General features: G+C 39.8%; 1 long non-coding RNA gene across 1 annotated transcript in view; it reads left to right on the top strand.

The window, feature by feature from the left end:
• LOC146512270 (uncharacterized) overlaps nucleotides 1-6,541 on the top strand; it is a 36,802-nt gene extending 30,261 nt beyond the window's left edge. Inside the window, exon 3 of the long non-coding RNA XR_014875559.1 lies at nucleotides 47-6,541. This is a non-coding gene — a long non-coding RNA (uncharacterized LOC146512270). The remainder of the gene's footprint in view (nucleotides 1-46) is intronic.
• Nucleotides 6,542-6,958: the final 417 nt, after the last annotated feature.

Below are 6,958 nucleotides of genomic sequence, written 5' to 3'. Positions count from 1 at the left end.
GGCTGTGAAGCTCCACCCACCTGCTTCCACCCCTTCTGTTTGAGAGGAAGGAGTTTAAATATCTTCTTTCTCGTGGCAAATATCTTCTTCATTCTTCTTCATCCTTCTTCTTCTTCATCTTTCACCTCCGTCTCTTCCAACTGTTCCCTTTAGGGGTTACCAAAGCCTCCATCTCACCCTTGTATCCTGCTTGTCATCCGCATCTCTTCCTCATCCATGAACCTTTGCTGTGGTCTTCCTCTTTTCTTCCTGCCTGGCTGCTTCATAGTTTAGACACAATCTCTGGTCTGTTGATCCATGATTGTGGACTCAAATTACACCTTTCTTGTGTGTCCCTATATTTTCCACTTCTTAAAGGTGCAAAGGTGTTCGGTTGGAGGCTGGAGGGGATGGTGTCAGGCCAAATCATTTGAAAGCTCACACCAGAGACCCACATTTCATGTATACACGTCAAAGATTTTAACACTTCATTTGTATACAGTGTTGGGAAGGTTACTTTTAAAATGTATTCCACTACAGAATACAGAATACATGCCCCAAAATGTATTCTGTAACGTATTCCGTTACGTTACTCAATGAGAGTAACGTATTCTGAATACTTTGGATTACTTAATATATTATCATGCTGTTTACAACTACATGAATGTACTATTGCTGTGATTTATTACTGTTACTGAAGGTCTGCGGCTCCGAACCGTAGTAAAGGGACCTCTGGCTAATACGGTGGGTTCTGTGTCGGGCTCGTAGCTGAAAACTAGCTTTACTTTGTTGTCTGGGTCAACTTTGCTTGCGAGAGACAGAGAGAGGAGTTGAAAGGCTGCTCCAACGGAGCTTATTGTTTTTGGAGGAAAACACGAACACGGTGTACAGTCGAGTCTTAATAGCTTACTTACAACTGGGCTCGTCAGGCTCTCTTCTTGGCTGCAGTGGTTATTATTATATTTACATGCTTCCAGCTCCCGTTTTTGCTCGATGACAGCTCGTACTTTTCCTTTTTCTCCCTCCCTCGCTCACAGACACATAACGGGTATGTCAGTCCATTCTCCCTGCAGCACGGACTACACTGCCTATGATGCTACATTCTTTAGAGCTATACCTGTAGCATTCTGCCTGTTAGCTTAGCACAACAACAACAAAAAGGCCTCTCTCACCCAGAACACACGCAGAGAGAGAGCGTCACCCTGTAACCATGGCAACCGCAACGCTGCCGCTGGAACAACAGAACGTAGCTGTCAAACAAAACCCAAACAGTCCTGACCCGCCACAATATGAAACAGGGAAGTACCGCCGTGTAATCCATTTATTTCAACAAAGTAACTGTATTCTAAATACCACCTTTTTAAACAGTAACTGTAACGGAATACAGTTACTCATATTTTGTATTTTAAATACGTAACGGCGGTACATGTATTCCGTTACTCCCCAACACTGGTTGTATAATATCTTTTAAATATATTGTTTTATTAAAAAAAAAAAACTGTTGCTCGGTTAAGTTTAAGCATTAAAATCACTGGATAAGGTTAGAAAAATCTCATGTTTTTTGATATAATACAATGGTAGCCACTTCTTTGGTTTATTGTATGGGTTTATTGGTTGCTGTGGTAACACGTCCCCACCAATAATAAAAAATGCCTCATTTCTAAATATGTTACTTACAAAGTCATGATGACTGTCGTGCACACTGCATAGATTTGTGTTCATGAACACAAAGAAACAGAGTTTGTTAAAATGGAGTGTTTTGTTGTTCATCCACATGAGATCGGGCTGATGTTTCAGAAAAAGCATGAACTCAGGGCTGCACCAAGGTCAAAGAAAAAACAAAACAAAACAAAAATACATATTTTAAGCTATGAATCATGAAAATCTGCTCTACTTGAGTCCAAGGACAAAAAATATTGAGCTGGAATTGAGCAATGATTGGACCTGAGCAAGGAATGGTTTAAGTAAGTGCATTTTCCATTGATAAACATGCAAACCTCACACAGGTGAACCTGCTTGGGTTTGAACCCAGAGCCTCGTTGATGTGAGCCACAGTCCTCCATCAGAGATGGGCAGTAACGCGTTACTTGTAACGTTACTCCGCCTACCCCACTCCTGCTTTACAGGTGAAAATAGAGCAAAAGGACCGCTAGTCTTTGACTTTATTTATTTTCTGCTGTGTTTTACTTGCATCTATTTGAAAGAGTGAGTGTAAACACACAAAAAAATATATTTTATGTGCTGGAATGTGCAGAAAATAGGTTTAAATATTAAACTAATTTCTTCCAGTCAGAGAATGTTGCATATAATTAAATTTTTGCTTGATGCATAAAGTTAAAAGATTAAAACTAATAAAACAAGTTTTAAAAAGAGACTTTTCCATTTGATTACATTTTGTATGATGATTATGCAGAAAAAGTAGAATTGAGCTGAAAGATCTATCGCTTTATCACCTATTCAGGTTGTAAATCATGTTTTTAAAAAGTAACTAAGTAACTAAGTAATTAATTACTTTTGAAAATAAGTAATAAGTAAAGTAACAGGATTACTTTTTGGGGAAGTAATCAGTAATTAGTTACTGATTACTTTTTTCAAGTAACTTGACCAACACTGTCCTCCATTTTCCACATGTCAGAGCTTATGTTTCTTAATTCTCACAAGTTTCAGATCATTTCTATGAAATGAAAAATGAAAATGTTTCATATTTTTGATGTGCTCTCACACTTACAGACCCCACAGCGTTGCCACTCCTTGAGTTAGTAGGCTTACAGATAAAGGATGCTTAACCATTGCCAGCAATTATTGTTTTACTATGAAAAGATGAAATGACACAAATAGATTGAGAGATTTATTTTAATATGTTACAAATAACATGGTACAGATTTTTTATTGCACTGCTCGATTTTGATAACATTAAAAACGAAAATGTGTCTGAGTGATGATAAAGACCCAGAAGCTGACCGTGAAAATAGAAAAAGCTGTTACTCAGAGGATATCTGACTGCAGTGACTGTGATTTATCCTCTGTGGTGATTTTAATGTGTTTAAAAATCACAGAGAGCCGCTGGGGGATCCCATCACAGCACAGGTTTATAGATTTCCACCAGTCTCTTTCTTATTTTTCTGAACTCATGAGTCTGGATGCTGTGAGATGCCAATTTGCCAAAAGTCTTTTGTGAGCTCACGCTCAGATAACAAGTGCTGGCAACATATCAGATGCAACATTTCAGATACATTTGCCAGCCATGCAACACCCTTGTATGCTCATGCTTGGCTCACAAGTATCAGAGCTGTCAGTGACAGGAAGTGATCTCACAGCTTGCATGCAGTAAACTAGGACTGCGGTCCTGCACGAGAGCTTGCTGTTCTCAGAAGTGATTTTCATCATAAAATGTCACTGCGAGAAATGTGAAATCGCAAAAGGCTGAGCCTGACCGAGGATGAGCGAGGTCAATGGTATCCACAGCGACGGCCCAACCTCACAGAGACAGAAAGTCTGAAGATATGAGAGGGGAGGGAGGGAAGCTCAGGGAGCATCCGACTCCTTTCATCCCTGCTCTCTCGCAGATCATCGTTATTGTTAGCCGTCAGTGGGATGAACGACAAAACACTCCATTTAAAACTGTAAACCTTGCGTCAGCTTGACAATGCGGCTCCTGCTCCGGGTCCCTGCAGCATATTGTCTCGTCCCGCCTGTCACCTGCTTGAGTTATTTCACAGCTTTGGCAATGGCAGCATTAATACAAAGGCGTGTTTGCAAGCAAGGAATTTCTCACCCTTAGTGCATTTTCTAACTTTTTTGGTGCTTGTCTTGTCTTTCTCCTCCCTCTTCAGTCCTCTTCTCACAGCTATTAGTCATTCCCTGTAAGTGCTGAGTATGATGAGAACTTGGCAGGAGAGAAGCCTCCCCTGCTCAATCAGCACTCCTGCAGAGACCAGTCCAATGGGCTGTCCTCAGCCTGGCTGCCAGACCCGGCTGTGTGTTTCCTGAGCTACGACGAGGGACGAGAGGCTCAGAGAGAAATGGCTTGATTTTATGGAGGGAGGGACTGAGCTGACAAAAAACTAAACAAACAAAATTTTAAAAAAATGAGAGCGAAAGAGGACAAGTGAGCAGAGCAGAGCGTCGATCTGCTTGCCAAAATATGCAAGGCTCTTGTTTTACCCATCGCTGGCTGTGACCCAACTCCTTTTGGACTTGGTGGCTGGAGTGGGGCAGGATAAACAAAACATGTCTGTAGCTCTCTGAAGAACAGCCACTTCGCCAGATGTTCAGTTTTATCCAGGAAAGGCCCTGCAGGATCTGTTAACATCAAATTAAGCTGCAGACTAATAGCTCACCTGATTAGATACAAAGTGTTTTAGTCTTACATTTTAAAGGTTTGATTTTGCTTTTCTGAAGCAGCACCTCTCAGCAAGGGGCCAACAAATCAAAGGGCCTCTAATGAAACTTATTTTTTGCACCTGAATTACAGAAAAAAATAGAACATGTTCTCAATTCGGGCTGTCAAATAATCCGTTTGTCTTTCGGCATTAGCAATCAGTTCAGATCATCAGTTGTTTAATTGATTTCATATTTACTTGGCAGGCCTTAGACAGTAGAGTGTAAAGAGTTCAGGTAAAGTCTCCACTATTTTTCAGAAATCTCTCACAAGGTCACCTAAAAGTATCCAACTCATGGTCCATATTTGAACCCTACATGGTTATAAAGCTGAAGATACTTAAGACTTTGGTTGGATCTCCCGATTTTCTTGAACTGAGCTGAGCCTGTTACATAGTTGAGCTCAATGGTTCTACCTGTGTTAAAAACGGGTTTAATAGTATTAATAATAATAACAGTAAGCATAATTAGCTGCATTGGCAGAAGCAATACTGGCCTCTGAAATAAAAGTCTGCGTTTGGTTGGAGCGGTCCCGTTGTAGTAGGTTTATATGCTAAGAGCCAGTGGTTCACATCCCATTTGGTTTTATTTGGTTGAATCATTAAAAATCTCTTGACTGAGGTTTATGAAAAGATTGTGGGTTTGAGTTCAAAAACTCAACCTTGACCTGGCAGATTTGATAAACCTGTATTATTATACACTCGGTGATTAGATAAGTCCTGGGCTGCATGTATGATATTGGCTTAAGCCTCGCACACGTGTGTCTAAACACCCCAACATTGCATGCCACCAAACACTCTTGTTAGTCTGCAACACTGTCAGTAGATACATAATAAAAACTTCTTGTAAGTTACTAGCAAAGAAAGGCGATAGAGAGATAAAACAGTGCTACACATTCAGCCAAAATTAAAAAAAACCATCCTGAAATCTACACATTGGGAACTCTTAGCAATAGACAGGATTTCTGTGTCTTAGAAAAAGCTTTGAGGACGTCACTACACAGATGTCCAGTCAGTCGGTCTGTAGTCAGTGTCCTCAGCCTGTTCATTTCAACATATTTCAGGGTCTCTGGTGACAGGAAGAACCACCGGTCTTGTTCAGACCAGCTGTGTAAAGACATGAAAATAAAGCCGTGGGGTCGGAGGGCTCGCTGTCTCTGTGTGTGCATCAGCTCTTCACAGCTCAGGAGATGCAGAGTGTGGGAGAGTTCAGGCAGGGTGGCCGCAGTGACAGCAAGGTTCGCACATCACATTCATGCGTGTGTGAGGAGATGGTGTGTCAACTGCAGTCAAGGCTGTAGGCTGATTTGTTGTGTTAGGAATTGCTGAAATCTTACTGAGAACAGCTGGAAATGTGAAAAAGAAGCTTAACACTTTTTTCTAATAATATACTAATTATTTTATTTGTTTTTTATCTACTGCTGTTGTCACCTCCCGAAGCTCACAAACTTCACACAGACGTGCTCTGGGCAGGTTCACACTCTCTTGCTGTGAACCACTGAGCTGCCAATTAACATCAACATAACGTTTTTCATTTTTCATTTAAATTTTGGCTTATCTGCCTTGAGCAAGTAGGACTAATTTAGGTGGGGTTATGCTAAAAATGTTTGAACTAAGTTATTTTTGCATTTCTCACATCAAAACAAGTTCAATCACAGTGTTCTGCCCCAAATGCGTTTTAGGACGACATATATGTATTTTTTGCATACCAAAGGTTTTTCCAGACTTCACCAAATTTGGCTTGGGATGATCGTCAGACAAAGCTTCCTGAGCATTATTAGAGTATGTGGATTTTTCCTTTTCAAAAGTCGATCAGTGGCAAAGAGTCAAAAACAAAGTTGCCAAACAGGAAATGCGATCACCCGTTAGCAACACTTCATTCACATTTTGGGGGAATTTACTATAATATTAAGTAAGAAAAAAAAATCTTTGATCGTTCCAATGATTTGTTTGTTGACTTTCATAGAAGACTGGACTGTTGGTCCTAGGCAGAGATCCACAGAGGCATCGAGTTTATTTTCTTCTCCTTTTCTTTGAAACTGACTTAGCTGGAAAGCATGACTAGTGTTAGTAACTATGTTACTAACACAATAGTAACATAGTAACACTATGTTACTATTGTGTTAGTAACATAGTACTAACACAATAGTTAGTACTATGTAACATAGTGTCTAACACAGTAACATAGTGTTACTATGTTACTGTTACATAGTAACACTATGTTACTATTGTGTTAGTACTATGTTACTAACACAATAGTAACATAGTGTTACTTGTGTTAGTAACATAGTTACTAACACAAGTAACACTATGTTACTATTGTGTTAGTAACATAGTACTAACACAATAGTTAGTACTATGTAACATAGTGTCTAACATAGTAACACTATGTTACTATTGTGTTAGTAACATAGTTACTAACACAATAGTAACATAGTGTTACTTGTGTTACTATGAATCAAAATAAACTCCTTCGATCACTTTGCTCAGCAAGAAGAGCTGTCTGGTAGACGCCTCAATTATGCAACTCGGAGAACCAGGGTTACAAAGGTAACCTAAACTTATCTGTGATTAAAGCTTGTGATTTATGTGTAGAGCTG

This window comes from Neolamprologus multifasciatus, chromosome 8 (genome assembly GCF_963576455.1).
Source record: "Neolamprologus multifasciatus chromosome 8, fNeoMul1.2, whole genome shotgun sequence".
Taxonomy (NCBI): Eukaryota; Metazoa; Chordata; class Actinopteri; order Cichliformes; family Cichlidae; genus Neolamprologus; species Neolamprologus multifasciatus.
Note: the sequence above shows the minus strand (reverse complement) of the source record. Positions and strands in the feature narration are given on the sequence as shown.